Source organism: Henckelia pumila, chromosome 4, assembly GCF_033568475.1.
Source record: "Henckelia pumila isolate YLH828 chromosome 4, ASM3356847v2, whole genome shotgun sequence".
Taxonomy (NCBI): Eukaryota; Viridiplantae; Streptophyta; class Magnoliopsida; order Lamiales; family Gesneriaceae; genus Henckelia; species Henckelia pumila.
Genome location: NC_133123.1, coordinates 77,902,105 through 77,925,111, shown reverse-complemented (window position 1 = coordinate 77,925,111; position 23,007 = coordinate 77,902,105). Strand labels below are relative to the sequence as shown.

The 23,007-nt window shown below is 36.5% G+C and overlaps 1 pseudogene; it reads left to right on the top strand.

Annotated features, from left to right (window-relative positions):
* The window catches only part of LOC140861294 (probable boron transporter 7), a 29,995-nt pseudogene extending 7,546 nt beyond the window's left edge, over window positions 1-22,449 (top strand).
* Window positions 22,450-23,007: the final 558 nt, after the last annotated feature.

Below are 23,007 nucleotides of genomic sequence, written 5' to 3'. Positions count from 1 at the left end.
GCTCTTAGCTTGGAGATCATGGTCCCACCATTTCTCAAGCTTGGCTAACTCAGTCTCACTGATGTTAGGAGCTGCTTCCTTTGGTGGATTTTTTTCAAGCACATACGCAATCCTCTCAGAGTTTAGAACAATCTTTAGATTTCTTAGCCAGTCTTGATAATTAGGTCCGGTTAGCTTGTTTTGTTCGAGAATAGCAGAAAGTGGATTGCGTGTCGACATCTTAAACATACTAAAATTGAAAAACAGATAATCGTTACTAATTATTTTAAAATAATTATAAGATATAAAATATGGACTTTAATTTTATAAATTTCCTCCCACTATTTTGACATTTTCACTACCCTCTGATGAAAACGGGAAATCGTATTTTCTTAGTGAGCACGTAGAGTCCAATCTAGACAACTATGATCCCGAATAATATCAGCCAATGATAATTTCTAAAAGGTAGAGCCCAATTTCATCCCCATGCAACCTCTACGTGTTTCGTCTCACTCTTGATAAGGACCCAATAATATGACGTCGTTTATCTTCGAGTGTCAAGCCGACCCATCAATGTTGAATCGTAGTGGACGGTCGCCATGATTTCCCTCAATAATATGAGCCGAAGTCATGGGAGTTCCACCCAATTCACATCACCTATGTCAGTGGAAGTCACAACTTTTCGGCGTCCAGGTCTCCCCAATAATATGAGCCAGACACTGACCGCGGGTAGCGTTCATCATGCAACCACCGTTGATGGAAGACAAGAATAAATTAAAATCTTTTAATTTTTACTTTTATGGCTTGATATAAATTTTGAATCATATTCAAAATGAGGGATTTTAATTTTGAAATTTTCTCATCATTTTATTTAAAATCATGTGCCATGATTTTGTATGTTTGTCGGATTCATGCAACTATATTATCGAATAATATACATACATGCATATTACTATATATCGCATATATCATAATATGACAATTAAATAAGGATGATCGATTGCCAATACTATTTGATCCATGCGAGCCAAGCATGGACCAATGTCCAAATCCTAGGTAAATGCAGGGATGCAAATGCAACTTATTACATAAGCTTCCAATATTTTACATGTCGTCATCTTGATCATCGGGTCCACCATCTTCCAATCTTGATCTCCCACTATTACAAATATTTACATTTGAATAGCCATGGCACATAAGGGATACATATCAAGGGGTGGGAACGAGTCATAAACCAAACTCACTTTAATTTTATCAAATAAAATTAAACAAGTTGAGACATGAAAAATATCCTAGCATACACCTAGCACATTGGTTATGGCTCTCGATTATCCTTCATGCATATAATATCACATATTATATAACTCATCAATTTCATGTATCTTGTAATTTTATCACTAACCGCCACAAGTATTAAATGAATTAACAAATTAAATAAACTCCTTTATTTAATTTCTAATTAATTCAATAATAATTGATTTTCTTGTAAAACTCATTTTACTATAAATAATTAAAATCACATTCTAATTATTTATTTCATAAGAAAATATTTTATAAAATCACATCGGATCCGAAACTCTTTTCGAAAAATATGTATATGTGTAAGGCTGCCCAAAACATTTTCAGACTCACCCCTACACCTACTGACCGAATACTGCCCGAATTAAATTCGGACAGTCAACAATTGAGCAATGTTTCGGCAATCATGCTTTGCATTTAATGCAAAGCATGATTACTATTATTATATTATATATATATATATCTATATATGTTTATATATACATGTCGTAATGCATATATATACACATATCTATATATATAATAATATATATAATAACAATAATACATATATATATATATATATATATATATATCTATATATGTATATGTATATCGTAATAAATATATACATATATATGATAATAATAATAATATATATCTTTATATATATTATTATAATATATATCTATATACGTACATATATATATACCGTAATATATATATACATACATATATCTATATATTTTATAATATATATCTATATACGTATATATATATATATCGTAATATATATATACATACAAATATCTATATATATATATATTTTAAATTCTATAAAATAAATTTTATGGTGTAGCGATTTTGAAATATTTTTTTATGCGGTTAGAAATTAAAAATACTTAATATGAAATAAACCATACGATATAGAGAACTTGTCTCTGATACCACTGTTGGATCTCGGATCTCTATCGTGCCCAAAACGCAGCGAAAGTTTAAATTTAATTTTGACGTTCAAAATTTTCTTGGACACTCATATAGTTTAAATTAATGTACGTAGGGAGTTAAGAGATTTATACCTATCAATCTTAAAAGATTGACGATGGCTCCAACTATTTCGAAAATAGCTCTTGTTGTAAATCCATACGAACAATCAACTGGATTTTTCCTCCTTTCTTCAAATCAGGTCCACGACCGAATTTCTGTTTCAATTCTAATTTGCACTTAAAAGAAGAAGAAATTTATCGAGGAGAAAACAAAAGGAAGACCGGACAGAAGAGCTTGCAGAGGAGCTTCGAACAATTTAAGCCGAAGAAAGAAAGCTGAATGCTTTCAATTATTACAATCCCAATTGCAATTGATGTGGTTTAATGAGTTGTCTCCCGACAACTCATTAATTACTTTTTTTTTAATATATATTATATAATAATATAATATAAACATAAGGTCCCACAATAATATAATATATAAATATATTATATTATATATATATATATATATCGAATATATATATATATATCTATATATATATATTATGGATCCTTATCTCCAAGTCCTACTTGGAAAAATTAATTAAACCCTTTTAATTAATTTTGCTCTCAAAAATTTCTATAAGCCTTTATAAGCCATTTATAAAGCTTATCTATCGATCCAGTCAAATTTGTTTATCATAAATTCAACTCTTTGAATTTATTATCTCAACGGAAACAGGAAAACCAGTACTTGTGTAACCCTCAATGGTTCAGGGATACAACTAGCTGTGGGTCCAGGCTTACCCTTATTAGCCTCATTCTATGCATCAACTCCTTGATCATAAAATGTCAGAACTCATTTCTGATTTAACCCATCGAATCATCGTAAGAGCGTTAAGTAGCACCGCCCCATGATTCCCTAGGTATCACTGATATTGCCTGCAAGAACCAGTCGATTATGGTTAACGTACAGTACAGTCCCTTCATCTCATATATCCCGATCGAAACTGCAACCATTGGTTCATCAAGGGTCGCATGTGAATTTCGATAACGATGTGATGTCTTTGAGAATACATAGTGGCATCGCATGTGTAACTTGGTAAACACTTTACTCTACTACACATCTTACACTCTGGCCAGATATTCCATGTACTATTATCTCATTTTATCACATAGGATATCTACACCCATAGGTGAGCGGTGAATCCCCGACTACAATGCACTGGCTCCTACATGTGTCGCAACTGTACCCAACCTCGCCACCTGATGACCCTCATGGAGTCGGTAAACGAGTCAAAATAAAGTCCTAGCATGTAGAGCCTCAGTGTTGTCCCGGGTCTTAAGGACTAATTGTGTACAACCATAACCACGGACTTATCCACTCGATGAATGATAACCACTTGAAAAGTCTGAGGGAGGGTAGTTCAGTGAACTCATCGTATGAGCACCAATCTGTATGATTGAACATCTCTATGTCCATACCAATGAAACGTGGTACACATCATCACAGATTCTAGTCTCGAGCTCGAGTGATCCTTATCCTTATTTTGGACGGCCCAATCGACTAGGAACTTTATTTAGAATACCGTAATTAATAATATGTGTTTCATGATTGTCATCATATGTACAACCTCATATCTTACTATAGTATATTCAAGGTCTTTATCTATGCAACTTGCATGGGTATACAGATAAAGAAAATGCCAGATAAAAGATTAATTATATTAAAATAAAGATTGTTATTACACTTGAGTCAATAAAATCCCTGACCAACATTTGGCTTGCAGGGCATCTACTCTAACACATGGAACAGCAAGCCAGCCACTCAGAGATTTACTGTCGACTCCATTCTGTATTCATTGAAATGGACAGAAATCCCTCTGTAAGTTTGCACTTGTTAGCCAAGACTGAGAAAATCGAATCACAAAAATTAATTTTATGTGATTCCAATAATCTCATAAAATAGGATCATGATTGTTTCACATATTTAACACGAATTAATTAATTTACACATAAAGAAATTGAGATTACCCTTGAAGCGTGCTTTACGTTGTCTTGTCTGCAACAGAGCTGCAACTCGAAGCTTCAAACCTTCAAGCCTTCTCCAGTGTTCTCTCAAACTCAATCGTAGGAAAATTGTACGTGGTATACAACTTTCTGCTAGACTACGTTATATCAAATAGTCTAGAAAGATAAGATAAATTCAAGAATGAAATTATCTCTTTTCCATAAATTAAAAGATTATCAATCGTATCAAATCTTATAGTATCGGTAAAGTTTTAATTCAAACTTTCCATAGATAAAGATACTATAATCATATTAATTTATTCCTACGAGTTTCATAAATTATAACTCATATAATTTATTTGAGTTTATATTTGAGCCACCAAAGGGACCTGATCGGACCCAATTAAATTAAACACCAATAAATTAATTTGATCTAATCAACTCATGATTAATCAAGATAATTTATTAATCTTATTCTACTCCACTAAAAGAACAAGATTGCACTCTTAATTTAGCATAAAATCAATAATTACATCCTCAGATTGATCGATCCAACATATCACCCCCGTCGATCAACTAAAACATCTAAAATAGGATACCATGATCATGTTGCCTATATTAGATATTCATAACCACTCACCCTCATCTTCTATTTGACAGTCACATGTGATCGCATCACATAATTAATTCAACAAATAATATTGAATTACTGAGCTCAGATTTTACTGTCTTTTAGAAGAACTCGTGAGTTCATGATCATGTAGGTGACGGATTCCATCTTGCGAATATATGTTCTTTGTTATTTCACTTTGATTCCCAAAACATCGATATATTGATCAATGGTCTGATCTCACTCATTGATGTCTCAAAGAACTTCAAGTTAGTTATCAAAGTTCATTACCCGCTCAGGATTAAGGGGCTATGTACGATAACCTAGTGGATTTGAATTAGTATGGTCAATTCAAATTCAAATCTCACGTGGTACAGTCCAATACATCAAAATGTATCTCCAATTTTATTACCAAGTCAAAGATAGACTTCAATAAAATTGAAACGATCTTGTCAAAATAATTTGTCCCTATTTATTTTCCGATCGTGGACATTAAAAATATGAATTGAATTATAAATTGAATCTTTCTGTGTTTAACAACATAAACACTCAATTTATAATAATACAACAATTCAATGGACATATGCATTGCTCAAAACAATTTATTTAAGAATAAATAAATAAAACATTATTATAATTTCAAAATGTCATAATACATGAGAAATTACTCGATGGGCAAATACTGTTAATTGCCCTAGAGTAAATGAGACATGTCCAACACTCCCATATTTTGAATATGTTCCTCAAAATCTCTAGCAGGTAAGCTTTTAGTAAACGGACCAGCAAGATTTTCAACAGATGCTATCTTGCACACTGTCACATCCCCTCGTTGAACGATATCTCTCACTAAGTGATACTTTCGTTCAATGTGTTTTCCATGTTGATGGTTTCTGGGTTCTTTTGCATTTGCACTGCACCACTGCTATCACAGTATAAAGTAATGGCATTTGATGCAGAAGGAACAACCTCGAGGCTGAGCAAAAACTTTTTCAGCCAAACGACTTCTTTTGCTGCTTCACAAGCCGCCACATACTCCGCTTCCATAGTGGAATCAGCAATGCAAGATTGCTTGATACTCCTACAAATAACGACACCACCACCCAATGTGAACACAGATCCTGATGTAGACTTACGAGAGTCTCTGTCAGCTTGAAAGTCAGAATCAGTATATGAAAGAGTGGGTGCCCGGTGAGCCAACTTGTGGCTAAGGGCTTTTGATGACTCTTTGTATAAACAATCTTTTGTTTAATATTATTTACACTTTTATTAATGGCAATGACTTTATCTTTCTTCATATTGTTATATTGTGATATACTATTGTTGTTTTGATAAAGACCTTGAATATACTATAGTGTATGTAAGATGTGGTAGAACATGGGGATGTCTATCATGAAACACATCTTATAGTCACTGTATATTCTAAACTGTTCCTAGTCGATTGAGCCGTCCGATAATAAGGATAAGGATCGCTCGAGTTTGAGACTAGCATTTGCGATGCAGAGTACCACGTTTCATTGGTAGGGAACATAGAGATGTTCGAAGCATGCAAATGGATATTCATATGATGAATGATCGAAATACCCTATCCGGACTTTCCAAGTGGTTATCACTTATCGAGTGGATAAAGTCCGCAGTTTTGGTTGTACACCATTAGTCCTTATTACTTGAAACATCATTGAGACTCTACATGCTAGTACTGTGCTTTGACTCGTTTACCGACTCTATTGGGGTCATCAGGTGTCGGGATTGGGTACAGTTACAACACATATAGGAGTCAATGCTTTGTTTTCAAGGATTCACCACATACTTGCGAGTGTGGATATCTTATGCGATCTGAGGAGATATTAGTGTGACGAATCTCTGGCCAGAGTACATGATATGTTTTAAGAAATGGTTTCTTAGTAACACATGCGATGTCACTATTTGATCTTCAAGATGTATTGCATAGTTATCGAATCTCGAACGACTCTCGATATACCAATGGTTGTTGATTCGATCGGGATATATGGATGAAGGGACCGTACTGTACGCTAACCAAAATCTATTGGTTATTGTAGGCACTATCAGTGATACCTAGGGAATCATGGGGCGATGTTGCTAGGCGCTCTTACCATGATTCGATGGGCAAGTCGGAAATTGTTGTTCCGAGTCACAAGGAGTTGTGAGCCCACGGCTAGCTGTATCCCTGAACCATTGAGGGTCACACAGAGTAATGGATTTTTAATCCCCGTTGAGATAATTAAATTTAAATAGTTAAATTTAATGAACAAAAAAGTTGGACTTCTTAATTAAAAGTAGAGGAGTAAGATTTCCTAAAATGACATAGGGATGGGCATTTTTGGAAACCACTGAATTCGGATTCAGAAAAATTTATCTTGACTTTAAAAGGTGCAGAAATGGTTTCTGTGCACATTGGTGAAATCGGTTTATCAATCGGAGTCACGATGAATTTTATATTAATTTCTGAACATGCGGGCTTTGCTTGTATGGCTTGAACTTATGACTAATGGGCCCTAAGCTGTTAGTGGCCTACATTATAAATAAGTTATTGCAGTACAGAAATTAGACACAACAAGGTCACAATTTTCGAAAAAACCCTATTTTTCTTTCTGAAGTGGCCGACCCCCTCTCCCCTCTGCTCGGTAAAATCCAGTCTGTGAATTTTGAATTGCAGTCTGGTTTAACGGATCAAATTCGTTAATCTCTTCGTAGAAACTTCTGATAGATTTTCTAGTGCAATCTATCAGAGGGATTAAATATCCGTTCGTGGACCTGATTGAAGAACAGTTCGTCCATCAGTTCCAGAGATATATAACAAGAGCAGAGCAATCTGTTGGTGTCCAAAATCTCGATTCGAGATTGAGGTAAAAATTTATAATCGTTATTTAATTTTTACACACACACAATTTAATCGTAAGGTTGATACCTATTATGGAATCGTTCCATACAAAAATTTTAAACTTCCGCTGCACCGGGTATCAATCCTAATTGATCTGATCGCCGCGTTCTCCAACAGTGGTGTCGCTGCCCCGGGCAGCGCACGGCGCTGCCCAGCGCAGCGCTGGGCGCTGCGCAGGGCAGCGATCGTCGCTGCCCGGCCCGACCCCATTAGGGCGCGGGCAGCCCGGGAATGTCCCGGGCGGCCCGCGGGAAAAATTAATTTTTTAATTTTTAAATTAAATTTTAATATGTTAAAATTCTATTTTTGGTCCGATCGAAAATTGTTTTTGATTGGTCCACGAGGCGTCGGATCGAATTGTTCGAGTCCGAAAATTTTAAAATTGATTTTTGGATAAATTTGAATTTTTGGAAAATTTAAATATTTTATCCGTTAAATTGAATTTTGAAATTAATTATTTTTGGTACAATTGATGATAAGATATGATCTTATGAATATATTGAGTAAAATATGATTTTATGTATAAAATTGGATTTTATAGATAAAATATGATTTTATTTGATAAAAAGATAAAATATGATTTTGTATATAAAATAAGATTTTATGTATGAAATATGATTTTATCCTTTTAAATTTAAATTGCCATTGCATGTTATCCAATAAATTAATTTTGAATTAAATGTTATTGGATAAGGATGATCGATTGTCATGACCAATTTTGTAGGTGTAAGTTAGGAATTTACATTTGTTTTTATTGTTGTTGGATTTATTAATGGGCCTGGTTTATGGCCCAATATGAATGTCATATATAATAAAAGTGGGCTTGGTTTATGGCCCGTTCCCACCCCTTAAAAATGTATCCCCTACTTGTCATTGTTATTTATTGTAAATACATTAGATTTAGTGGGAGATGAAGACTTGAAGACAGTGGTGGGCCCAGCAGACAATAAAGACAGAAGAAATGTAAATTGGAAGCTCAATGTAATAGGATTGCATTGCATACTGCATATTACCTAGGATTGGACTAAGACTCGTGATTGGCAACCACGGGTCGATTAGAAATGGAATCGATCATCCTATATAATATGTGATATTATAGTTGTATGCATGTTTTAGACAAAATTGTGTGAATCCGACAAGCATACAAAATTTTAAAAATGATTAGACAAATTTTCAAAATTAAAATCCCTCATTTTAAATATGATTTAAAATTGATATCAAGATAAATAAAGGAAATTTAAATTTGTTTAAATGTTCCTACCTTCCATCAACGATCAATGTATGAGATGCTACCCGCGGATACGGTCCGGCTCATATTATTGGGGGAGCCCGTTCGTCGGAAAGCTGTACATTGGATCAACACATGTTGTAAGTTGGGTGGAACTCCCATGGGATCGGCTCATATTATTGGGGGATCCACATGGCGACCGTCCATCACAACTTAATATTGATGGGTCATCTTGACATGTCACAATAAACGACGTCATATTATTGGGCCCTTATTGGACATGAGGTAAAAACATGGAGGTTGCTTTGGAAGCAATTGGGCTCTACCTTTTGAAAATTATGGTTGGCTGATATTATTCGGGACCATAGTTTGTCAATTGGACTCCATGTTCTCACTAAGGAAAACAGTTTCCCGTTTTCACTAGAGGGTAGTGAAATCGTTAAAATAGTGGGAGTGAGATTCATAAAATAAATTTCGCCTATTTTATGTCTTAGTAAATTGCTTAAACAATCACTGATATTTGTCTGTTTCTTTTCAGTATTTCATAAGATGAATTCGCGTAATCCACTTTTCTCGATCCTCGAACAAAATAAGTTGACTGGCGCAAACTATACGGAATGGTTCCGTAAGTTGAAGATTGTCTTGACTTCGGAGAAGATGCTCTACGTGTTAGAAAAATCTCCTCCGAAGGAAGCACCAGCTGACGTAAGTCCGAAAGAGTTAGCCAAACTTGATACATGGTGGGACCATGATATCAAGACCAAATGCTATATGCAAGCCTCGATGTCTGATGAACTCCAGAGGCAATTTGAGGACACCGTGAATGCTGCTGACATTCACGTACAACTCAAGGAACTTTTTGGGGCTCAATCGAGGGCTGAAAGGTTCGCTACTGTAAAGGAGCTAATGACGTGTCGCATGCGTGAAAGGACTTCGGTCCGTGATCATGGGGTACGAGTGATTTGGCTCATACAGAAGTTGGTAACCCTTGATTTGGTGTTGGAGCATGAACTCAACGTGGACTTACTACTTCTGTCTCTTCCTTCTTCGTTTGACGGATTTGTGGTGAATTTCAATATGAACAAGATAGAGGCCTCCCTTGAAGAGATGGTCAATATGCTTGTGACATATGAATCCACATTAAATAAGGATAAACCGGCTTTCTTGGTGGGCTCCTCTTCTTCTGCTAAGAAGGGGCCAAGTACAAAGGGTAAGAAACGTTCTGCCCCACCCAAGAAAATCGAACCCGAGAAGAAGTACAAGACAAAGGCTTCAAACATGGAAAAATCTAAGGATGTTTGCCATTACTGCAAGAAGCCCGGTCATTGGAAGCGTAACTGCAAGGAATATCTAGAGCAGTTGCGAACTGCGAAGGGTATGTTCTATATTGAAATAAATGTTTCACTTAATACTACTTCTTGGGTATTGGATACCGGATGTGGATCTCACATTTGCAATGATTTGCAGGTGATGACAAGAAGTCGCAGGCTTAGAATGGGTGAGACCCAGCTGAGGCTCGGAAATGGTTCCAGAGTTGAAGCTAAAGCCGTGGGAGATGTTCATTTAATTTTGCAGAACGGTTTTAAGTTACTTTTAAGAGATGTTTTATTTGTTCTGGATTTGATTAAAAACATTATTTCTGTTTCTATGCTTGATAGAGATGGTTATTCTTGCAATTTTGTGAATGGGATTTGCAATATTTACAAGAATGAATGTTTAATTGGAAATGGACAACTTGAAAACGATCTATACAACTTAAAACTAAAAGACGTTCCAATAAATTATGTTGATAAACCGGCAACAACAAACAAAAAGAAAATCGATAGCCAAAACCCGGCAAACCTTTGGCACGCTAGGCTAGGTCATATTTCCTCAAGGAGGATGAACAAGCTAGTGGGAGAGGGCATGTTTGATATGTCTGATATTAACTCTCTACCTACTTGTGAATCCTGCCTAAAAGAAAAAATGACTAAATCTCCTTTTAAGGGGAAACCTGAGCGTAGTCAAAATCTGTTGGATTTGATCCATACAGATGTTTGTGGTCCATTTAGAGTTGGTACTCAATATGGCCACACCTACTTTATTACCTTTACTGATAATTATTCGAGGTATGGGTATTTATATTTAATGAAATATAAGTCTGAAACATTTGAAAAGTTCAAAGAATTCAAGACTGAAGTAGAAAACAAGCTAGGTAAAAGTATTAAAGCACTTCGATCGGATCGAGGCGGAGAATACTTGAGTACCGAGTTTTTGGACTATCTAAAAGAGAATGGGATTCTCTCTCAGTGGACTCCTCCTATGACACCACAGCTTAATGGTGTATCGGAGCGTCGTAATCGAACTTTGTTGGACATGGTTCGATCCATGATGAGCTTCACTGAGATTCCACCTTCATTTTGGGGCTATGCGCTTGAAACGGCGGTATTGTTGTTGAACAACGTCCACACCAAAGCAGTGGACAAAACACCATACGAGTTATGGAATGGCAAAGCTCCTAAGTATTCGTACTTGAGGATTTGGGGATGTCCTGCTTACGTGAAGCGGACAGTGGGAGATAAGTTGGATAGTCGATCCAGCTTATGTTATTTTGTAGGGTATCCGAAGAATTCAATCGGATATTATTTCTATTATCCTGCTGAAACAAAGGTGTTTGTTTCAAGGAATGCCACCTTCTTGGAGAAGGAGTTCTTATTGGATAAGAAATGCGAGATGATGGAACTCGAAGAAATTCGAGAAGAACCCGAAATACAAAATAACGATCCTACACCTCAGGAACCATTGATAGACACGCCTGTACCTAGAAGATCCGAGAGAACTTCTAGACCTCCTATTCGATATGGTCTTCTTCTTGAAGGGGATCAAGATGAACCCGATGTTGGATATGATCCAAGAAACTTCAAGGAAGCAATTTCTGATGCGGATTCAAATTTATGGCTTGAAGCTATGCAGTCGGAAATAGATTCGATGCATACAAACCAAGTTTGGTCTTTAGTAGATCCTCCCGATGGAATTGTTCCAATAGGGTGTAAATGGATCTACAAGAGAAAGCTTGGGCCTGATGGTAAGGTATTGACCTACAAGGCGCGATTGGTGGCGAAAGGTTATACTCAAAGACAAGGAGTTGACTATGATGAAACCTTTTCACCAGTTGCAATGTTCAAGTCCATAAGAATCCTTATTGCCATAGCTGCTTGGTATGACTATGAGATATGACAAATGGATGTGAAGACTGCTTTTCTTAATTGAGACATTAAGGAAGAAATCTACATGAAGCAGCCTGAGGGGTACACATCCATGGGAAGCGAGCATAATGTATGCAAGCTTCAGAGATCAATTTATGGTCTAAAACAAGCATCAAGAAGTTGGAACCAGAAATTTGATGAAACAATAAAGGATTTTGGTTTCATCAAGAACCCGGAGGAACCATGCGTGTACAAGAAAGTAGTTAAGGATGCTGTGACATTCTTAGTACTTTATGTTGATGACATCCTACTCATTGGGAATGATGTAGGGATGTTGCAGTCAACAAAGATATGGTTATCAGGTAGATTCTCGATGAAGGATTTGGGTGAGACATCCTATATTCTTGGGATACAGATCTATAGAGATAGATCTAAGAGAATGATAGGACTCACTCAATCAACCTACATCGACGCCATATTGAAAAGGTTTTCAATGGATGGGTCCAAGAGAGGACATCTACCCATGTGTCATGGAGTTTCTCTATCCAAGTCTATGTGTCCCAAGACGGATGAAGAGATAGAGAAAATGACACATGTACCATATGCGTCAGCCATAGGTAGTATCATGTATGGGATGATATCTACCAGACCGGATGTAGAATTTGCTCTGAGTGTCACGAGCAGATATCAAGCTAATCCCGGTCAAATGCATTGGAAAGCCGTGAAGGACATTCTTAAGTACTTACGAAGGACTAAGAATATGTTCATGGTATATGGAGGAAGAGAACTAAAATTGGAAGGCTATACCGACTCTAGCTTCCAAAGTGACGTGGATGACTCGAAGTCAACCTCTGGATTTGTGTTCATGCTCAATGGCGGTGCTGTCTCTTGGAAGAGTTCCAAGCAGGACACCACAGTGGATTCCACCACTGAGGCTGAATACATTGTAGCATCTGCTGCTGCTAAAGAGGCCGTTTGGATGAGGAATTTCGTCCAAGAGTTGGGCGTTATTCCTGAAGTTGTTGGTCCAGTCCCGGTGTACTGTGACAACACGGGTGCCGTTGCTCAGGCAAAGGAACCAAGGTCTCATCAAAGATCCAAACACGTACTGAGGAAATACCACATCATCCGGGAGATTGTGGAAAGAGGAGACATCACTGTCGAAAGAGTGGCCTCTGCAGACAATATCGCTGATCCACTTACTAAGCCCTTGCCAGGACCATTATTTGACAAACATCGCGAAGCAATGGGTCTACGTAGTATGACTAGTTGGCTATAGGGCAAGTGGGAGATTGAAAGAGTGGGTGCCCGGTGAGCCAACTTGTGGCTAAGGGCTTTTGATGACTCTTTGTATAAACAATCTTTTGTTTAATATTATTTACACTTTTATTAATGGCAATGACTTTATCTTTCTTCATATTGTTATATTGTGATATACTATTGTTGTTTTGATAAAGACCTTGAATATACTATAATGTATGTAAGATGTGGTAGAACATGAGGATGTCTATCATGAAACACATCTTATAGTCACTGTATATTCTAAACTGTTCCTAGTCGATTGAGCCGTCCGATAATAAGGATAAGGATCGCTCGAGTTTGAGACTAGCATTTGCGATGCAGAGTACCACGTTTCATTGGTAGGGAACATAGAGATGTTCGAAGCATGCAAATGGATATTCATATGATGAATGATCGAACTACCCTATCCGGACTTTCCAAGTGGTTATCACTTATCGAGTGGATAAAGTCCGCGGTTTTGGTTGTACACCATTAGTCCTTATTACTTGAAACATCATTGAGACTCTATATGCTAGTACTGTGCTTTGACTCGTTTACCGACTCTATTGGGGTCATCAGGTGTCGGGATTGGGTACAGTTACAACACATATAGGAGTCGATGCTTTGTTGTCAAGGATTCACCACATACTTGCGAGTGTGGATATCCTATGCGATCTGAGGAGATATTAGTGTGACGAATCTCTGGCCAGAGTACATGATGTGTTTTAAGAAATGGTTTCTTAGTAACACATGCGATGTCACTATTTGATCTTCAAGATGTATTGCATAGTTATCGAATCTCGAACGACTCTCGATATACCAATGGTTGTTGATTCGATCGGGATATATGGATGAAGGGACCGTACTGTACGCTAACCAAAATCTATTGGTTCTTGTAGGCACTATCAGTGATACCTAGGGAATCATGGGGCGATGTTGCTAGGCGCTCTTACCATGATTCGATGGGCAAGTCGGAAATTGTTGTTCCGAGTCACAAGGAGTTGTGAGCCCACGGCTAGCTGTATCCCTGAACCATTGAGGGTCACACAGAGTAATGAATTTTTAATCCCCGTTGAGATAGTTAAATTTAAAGAGTTAAATTTAATGAACAAAGAAGTTGGACTTCTTAATTAAGAGTAGAGGAGTAAAATTTCCTAAAATGACATAGGGATGGGCATTTTTGGAAACCACTGAATTCGGATTCAGAAAAATTTATCTTGACTTTAAAAGGTGCAGAAATGGTTTCTGTGCACATTGGTGAAATCGGTTTATCAATCGGAGTCACGATGAATTTTATATTAATTTCTGAACATGCGGGCTTTGCTTGTCGGGCTTGAACTTATGACTAATGGGCCCTAAGCTGTTAGTGGCCTACATTATAAATAAGTTATTGCAGTACAGAAATTAGACACAACAAGGTCACAATTTTCGAAAAAACCCTATTTTTCTCTCTGAAGTGGCCGACCCCCTCTCCCCTCTGCTCGGTAAAATCCAGTCTGTGAATTTTGAATTGCAGTCTGGTTTAACGGATCAAATTCGTTAATCTCTTCGTAGAAACTTCTGATAGATTTTCTAGTGCAATCTATCAGAGGGATTAAATATCCGTTCGTGGACCTGATTGAAGAACAGTTCGTCCATCAGTTCCAGGGATATATAACAAGAGCAGAGCAATCTGTTGGTGTCCAAAATCTCGATTCGAGATTGAGGTAAAAATTTATAATCGTTATTTAATTTTTACACACACACAATTTAATCGTAAGGTTGATACCTATTATGGAATCGTTCCATACAAAAATTTTAAACTTCCGCTGCACCGGGTATCAATCCTAATTGATCTGATCGCCGCGTTCTCCAACAGTATATCCCACAGGTGCCAACTCAGAAGCTGTATAAACAAGCATATTCCCTCTAGTTCGACGAAGATACTTGAGAATATGCTTTACAGCAGTCCAATGCTCTGGTCCTGGGTTTGACTGATATCTACTAACAATCCCAACAGCATAACAAATATTTGGTCGAGTGCATAGCATATCATACATAAGACTTCCTACAGCCGAAGCATATAGAACTCTTTTCATGTATTCTATTTCACTTTGAGTCTTAGGATTGTGGTCCTTGGACAAGTGAATTCCATGTCTAAAAGGTGTTTGACCTTTCTTGGAATTTTCCATTGCATATCTCACCAATATTTTATCAATGTATGAAGCTTGAGATAAGGCAATCCGCCTGTTCTTCCTATCCCGAAGGATCTGGATATCTAGAACAAAATTTGCTTCTCCCAAGTCTTTCATATCAAAATGTTGGGCCAACCATCTCTTAGCAGATGTCATCACCCCCACATCATTTTCAATCAGTAGGATGTCATCCACATATAACACGAGAAAAATCACCTTGTCATCTAAAACTTTCTTATAGACACAAGGCTCATCAAGATTTTGATCGAAACCATAATCCTTCACAGTTTGATCAAATCTGATATTCCAAGATCTAGACGCTTGCTTAAGTCCATAAATAGACCTTTTAAGTTTGCATACTTTATGCTCTTGACCGTTTTGGATAAAAACCATCTGGTTGCATCATATAAATGCTTTCCTCAAGATTTCCATTTAAAAATGCTGTCTTGACGTCCATTTGCCACACCTCATAATCAAAATGAGATGCAATGGATAAGAGAATCCGAATAGACTTTACCATAGCCATAGGTGAGAAGGTTTCTTTATAATTGATTCCTTCTCGTTGGCTAAAACCTTTAGCTACTAATCTAGCCTTAAAGGTTTCTACTTTTCCATCTATTCCTCTCTTTCTCTTGTAGACCCACTTACACCCAATAGGTTTTACCCCTTCAGGCATATCTACAAGATCCCAGACAGAGTTAGTGTACATGGATCGCATTTCTGAGTTCATAGCACTCCTCCATTGGTCAGCGTCTATATCCTCCATAGCTTCTTTGTACGTAATGGTATCCTCCTCTTGTTCTATAGAGACTGCCTCTAAGGACTCTCCATAGAGCAAGTATCTAGAAGGTGGTCGGATGACCCTCTCACTACGTCTAAGTCGTGGAGGTTCTTGGTTCATTGGATTTGATTGTTGGTTCCTTGAGTTTGCTTCTTCACCATGTACCTCATTCTCCATGTCGGTATGGTGAGGTGAATTAATATTAGGAACATTATCTTCCACCATATCAGTTGTTCTAAAAACAGTGATTAATGGTGGTATAGATGTGAAATCAAACTGAGTAGGTTCAGTGCGGATCTCTGGAGTAGATGATGTTTCAACAATCTCTTCCAAAAGAACCTTACTCTTTGATTCACGATCTTCTATGTATCTGTCCTCTAAGAAGGTTGCATTTGTACTCACAAATACCTTCTTATCCTGAGGACTATAGAAGTAGTATCATCTCGTTTCCTTAGGATATCCAACAAACACACATGCTTCTGATCTAGATTCCATTTTATCCATCTTTCTCTTGAGCACATACGCAGGACATCCCCATATCCGAATATGTATTAGATTGGGTATACGCCCATTCCACATTTATAGGGGTGTCTTAGAGACAGACTTAGAAGGAACCATGTTCAATAAGTATATTGCAGTTTGAATAGCATATCCCCAAAAGGATGTACTGAGCGTAGAGAAACCTAACATGGATCTAACCATGTCCAACAAAGTCCTATTTCTCCTTTTCGAGACACCATTTTGTTGAGGAGTATATGGTGCGCTCAATTGGGATAAAATCCCATTATCTGATAAGTATGCTCTAAAGTCACTGGATAGATACTCACCACATCGATCTGATCGAAGTATTTTTATGCTCTTACCTAATTGTTTTTCCACTTCATTTCTGAATTCTTTAAACTTTTCAAAAGCATCAGATTTGTGGGACATTAGGTAAACATAACCGTATGTAGAGTAGTCATCGGTGAAGGTGATGAAGTACTGAAATCCGCCTCTAGCTTGAACACTAATTGGTCCACATACATCAGTGTGCACTAATTCAAAAACTTCATTGGCTCTATGTCCTTTAGATTTAAAGGACCTCTTAGTCATTTTACCCTTCAAACAAGATTCGCATATAGGCAAGGATTCCACCTTTAAATCACTTAAAGGACCATCCTTTGCCAACTTTTGAATCCTATTAAGGTTGATATGACCAAGCCTCAAATGCCACAAATAAGTTTCATTAGTGGGAGATAATTTTATTCGTTTGTTGGATTGAGTGTGATACAAAGAGCTGCCAACGGGTTTTAAGACATACAAATAATTATTCAAATGTCCTTTGCATATAGGAGCTTTATTCAAGGAAATATCAACCACCATTTGTGAAAAATGGACGAAATATCCTTGTCTAAACAATAAAGCAACAGAAATCAAATTTCTAGTAATGTCAGGAACATAATAACAATTTCTCAAAACCAAATGTTTATTATTCTGAAAATAAAGATAAACGACTCCAACAGCTCTTGCAGATACCACAGCTCCCGTGCCAACTCTAAGAGTATGTACCCCTTCATTGAGCTCCTTGGTTACTTGGAACCCCTGCAATGAATTGCATATATGATTAGTGGCTTCAGAATCTACAATCCAAGTATCAGTAGAATCAACCACTAAACAAGACTCAATAAATGATAACTCACCACCACCTTGCTTTTTGGAAGCTAGGTATCCTTGGCAGTTCCTCTTCCAATGACCCTTCTCTCCACAATGGAAACATTTTCCTTTGGGTTTGCCATCTATTTTGACTTTCTTTGCTTTTTGCTGTGGACCCTTCCTGTTGGGCTTCTTCCTCTTATTATTTCCAAATTTACCTTTCGGTTTGGAATAGGATGGTCCAACAGAAGCAACAGCAAGTGCATCACCACTTTGAGTTTTAAGAACACTTTCAGCATTTTGGAGTTCCTTCATCAATTCAGTCAGGAACATGTTTAGCTTATTCATATTATAGCTAACCTTGAATTGTGAGAACATCTCAGGGAGAGTCTCAAGTGCCATGTCAACCTGAGTCTCTGATTTGATTTCAGCCCCTAAAACCTCAGCCACATTGAATTGACCGATCAATGCAAGCATATGATCCCTCACTGGCATCCCAGGTTTCATGCGCATGTTCATAATACTCCTAATGGCCGTTTGACGTGCCTGGCGTCCCTGATGCTCAAACATTTCCTGAAGGCTTTCCCTGATTTTTACCGTGGTTTCCATATTCTGATGTTTTTGTTGCAACACATTTGAGATGGATCCCAAAATGTAGCAACGAGCCATCTCATCAGAACGGACCCACTTATCATAAGCCTGCTTTTGGGCAGCAGTGGACTCCACCGTAGGCACCGAGGGACATTGTTCAGTAAGCACATATTTATGTTTCTCCGTAGTTAAGACAATCATCAAATTGCGTTTCCAATCAATGTAATTTTTCCCAACTAGTTGGTTGTTTGTTAAAAGAATGGACAGTGATAGTGAGTTTGAAGACATTTTTTTGAAATTAAAATAAATTAAATGAGCAACACATACAATAAATAAAATGACATGTGTTATGCAAAAAAAAAAAAATGCATTAGTAGACCCAAAAACTACTTACAACACAGCAATGACCTAAAACTCCAAAATCAAATTATACTCTTCTTTAGAAAAAGTAAACACGATTTATAGCTAGGCTGGGACCCTCCCACTAAATTCAATATATCTAGCATCTCATGCAATATTAATTTTGTATTGCTTGATTTTTGGCCATAAAAAATACATTGTTTGACTATTCTATAGGAATATCTCACAATGTTATTGACTTAAGTGTGTACCCTTATATTGATTATTTTTCAAGTACTTAATTAATTATGTCACCTATAGGGTGATCAAAATTAATTTTACTTTAAAAAATTATCACCATGTCGGGTCCAATCAAGTAACCGAAACAGTGCAGCCCTCCTATAGGGAGACCAATGAAAATTGGCACGAGGCATACACATTCTTACTAATGGACTAATAAGGGAGACCATGAGCTCATATAGAATACATCCCTCACACTTAATATTTTTGAAAAATAATTTTGGGTTTTATCCGATTAATAATATCCTAACTATTTTAACTCATAAAATAGTTCAATTATTAATCAAAAATTTATTTTCTATATATAAAAATAGAAAATAAATAAAATTTTGAGTTTAGTCCGATTAATAATATCCTAACTATTTTAACTCATAAAATAGTTCAATTATTAATCAAAAATTTATTTTTTATATATAAAAATAGTAAATAAATAAAATCTTATTTTTATGCATGACAATGTAGTACCTAAAGCGGTGTTTATGCAATCTACATGGCATAATACATGAATGACATATAATGCACATAATAATTAAAGCAATAAGCAATAATTAAACAAAAACAAATTTATGGCCCATCCTGGACACAAAAATACAAATAAATTAATTGAATCACAAACTGGCCCAATCCTTCAATTTAAATATTTGTGTCCAGCCCAGTCTTTATTTGGCCCAAAACAATGATCAAGGCCCAAAGTAGAAATCCATGAGTTACGACCCGGTTATAGCCCACGACCAGATAGTCCATGAACCAAACCCGCAACCCGACCCGGATCTCTCCTTCAGCCCTAACCACGCCGCCGTCCGCTTAGCCGCTGCCGCCTTGGGAATTCGCCGAAAACATTGTGAACATCACGCAGCAACGCACACGGAGAAGATCACCATGACTTTTCTGCCGATTCGAAAACGAAACAGCAGCCAAAAATTTTCTCCAATCCAGCGAAATCGAAGGTCGCGTCACCATCTTTCAGGCCACGCCGTCGAGTTTATGCAGCCGTGCGAAGTCTTCCCGAGGTAGAGTAACGGCTTGGCTTGCTTCTGCGTTCAGATCTGGAGCTTCCATGGAGAATTCCGAAATTGCAAAACAGGTCCTTGAATTGTTGAAGAAGATGCAGTCTGGTCCCTAGTTGCTTTGGACGAAATTGCAGAATGACCCTCCAGAATTTTGAAACAGTAGGAGAAAATTCCAATTTCGAAAATTACAATAAAAATTGCAATAAAATAAACAAGGGGAAACATGGAGTCGTAATCCACCCCCTTGGTTACAGAATCGATAATTACGAAGTACAATTTCACCAAAATCTAGGGCCATAAATTTTTCAAAAAAAAATATTCATTCAACTAAACCATAATCACATAAATCTAACACCGCTTTAAACTAAAACATGCATACAAAATTAATTAATTCGAAATACGCAAAACACTATCAAAACCCGTGGCTTTGATACCATATGTTAGCCAAGACTGAGAAAATCGAATCACAAAAATTAATTTTATGTGATTCCAATAATCTCATAAAACAGGATCATGATTGTTTCACGTATTTAACACGAATTAATTAATTTACACACAAAGGAATTGAGATTACCCTTGAAGCGTGTTTTACGTTGTCTTGTCTGCAACAGAGCTGCAACTCAAAGCTTCAAACCTTCAAGCCTTCTCCGGTGTTCTCTCAAAATCAATCGTAGGAAAATTGTACGTGGTATACAACTTTCTGCCAGACTACGTTATATCAAATAGTCTAGAAAGATAAGATAAATTCAAGAATGAAATTATCTCTTTTTCATAAATTAAAAGATTATCAATCGTATCAAATCTTATCGTATCGGTAAAGTTTTAATTCAAACTTTTCATAGATAAAAATACTATAATCATATTAATTTATTCCTACGAGTTTCATAAATTATAACTCATATAATTTATTTGAGTTTATATTTGAGCCACCAAAGGGACCTGATCGGACCCAATTAAATTAAGCTCCAATAAATTAATTTGATCTAATCAACTCATGATTATTCAAGATAATTTATTAATCTTATTCTATTCCAAAACAAGATTGCACTCTTAATTTAATTGAAATTACTGATGCATAAAATCAATAATTATATCCTCAGATTGATCGACCCAACAACACTTTCTAGCATCTTTTCTTGTAAAGATGCATCTTAGTTCGAGGTCCAATAATTATTCTGTTGAGTTGACGTATGTAATATTATTGCAGAATGCTGTAGACAAAGAATTGGCAAACTTGAAGGAAGCTGTCCTGAAATATGATGATGAAAAAGGACACTTTGATCCTGAAATTTGTATCGATCAACATCTTCCTGTTCGAGTAAACGAGCAAAGAGTGAGCAACTTGCTGCAATCAATACTCGTTGGGTTAACTGTATGCATAATGCCTGTGATCAAGATGATACCTACTTCAGTTCTATGGGGATATTTTGCTTACATGGCCATCGATAGTCTCCCTGGAAATCAGTTTTGGGAAAGGATTCAGTTCCTATTTGTCCATGCTGGCCGACGATTCAAGTAAGCATATCATAAAATTCAAGAAATTTAGATATCTTTTATTATCATATATATATATATATATTGATCATGATCCTTCAATTGGCTGAGTTCTTGAAGGTTTCCATGCTTCATTTGTGGAGACGGTGCCGTTCAAGTACATCCTCATGTTTACGCTCTTCCAGTTCGTGTATCTTTTGATTTGCTTCGGGATCACATGGATACCAATAGCTGGAATTTTGTTTCTACTCCCATTCTTCCTCTTGATATGCATTAGAGAACACGTTCTTCTGAAGATGCATGTTTCCAATCGACCATCTTCAAGAACTTGATGTCGCTGAATACGAAGAAGTTATTGGACGTCCAGTTAGAGCTAGGAGTCTATCTCTTAAGGCACATCTCTTCTCCATTACACAATACATACATATATTTTTTGGTTTTTACTATTTCGATCTTTTGCATTGCATGAGTGAATGTTTGTGTATTATTAAAACAGGATATAGATTTGCATGATATTGCCGAAGATGATGCAAGTCATGATGTATCTTCTGCTGAGATATTGGATGACATGACGACACGTAGAGGCGAATTGAAACACCGGTCTGTTAGTTTCAACGAGAGGCACCAACAGGTCAGGATCTAACATTGAAAATATATATATAACATGCCACCCATTTTAGGCAACTGGATACCGAGTATGACTTGGGAAAATAATACATGGTTTTAATGTTGATTGATTCTAGGTCTTCCCAGAAGTAAATTCTTTAGTGCAGTAAGTGACACTCACACACACTCTTGTCGAGACTCAAAATTTTCTCAAGAACACGATTCTCACCGTATCATGGGAGGTTTGTCACACTGGAGGTACCAGAAACAACTGGAATGAAAGTGAAAAAATGCACGATTGCATCAATAAATGCGAATTTAGGCAAAAATATTTTGGCTCGAAAAAGAAAGCGATGAAAAACGTGACTAAAGGTTGAGATTTTTCGACAAAATTTAAGTTCACTTCTAGTTATTTTTTTTAATCGAATTATCAGTTAAATTTTTTTTATTTTTATAAAAGTTAATTTGAAATAACAAATACTTGATAATATAAAATTTTAATAAAAAAACTCTAAAAACGTGAACTAAACCCAGCTTAAAATCCTTTTCCTTCTTTGAGACCGAGGGATATGACGGCCAAAAGTTTTCACCTCATAAAAAATCACTTAAAGTGAAAGCTTTCATTTGAAAAAAAAAATTTGA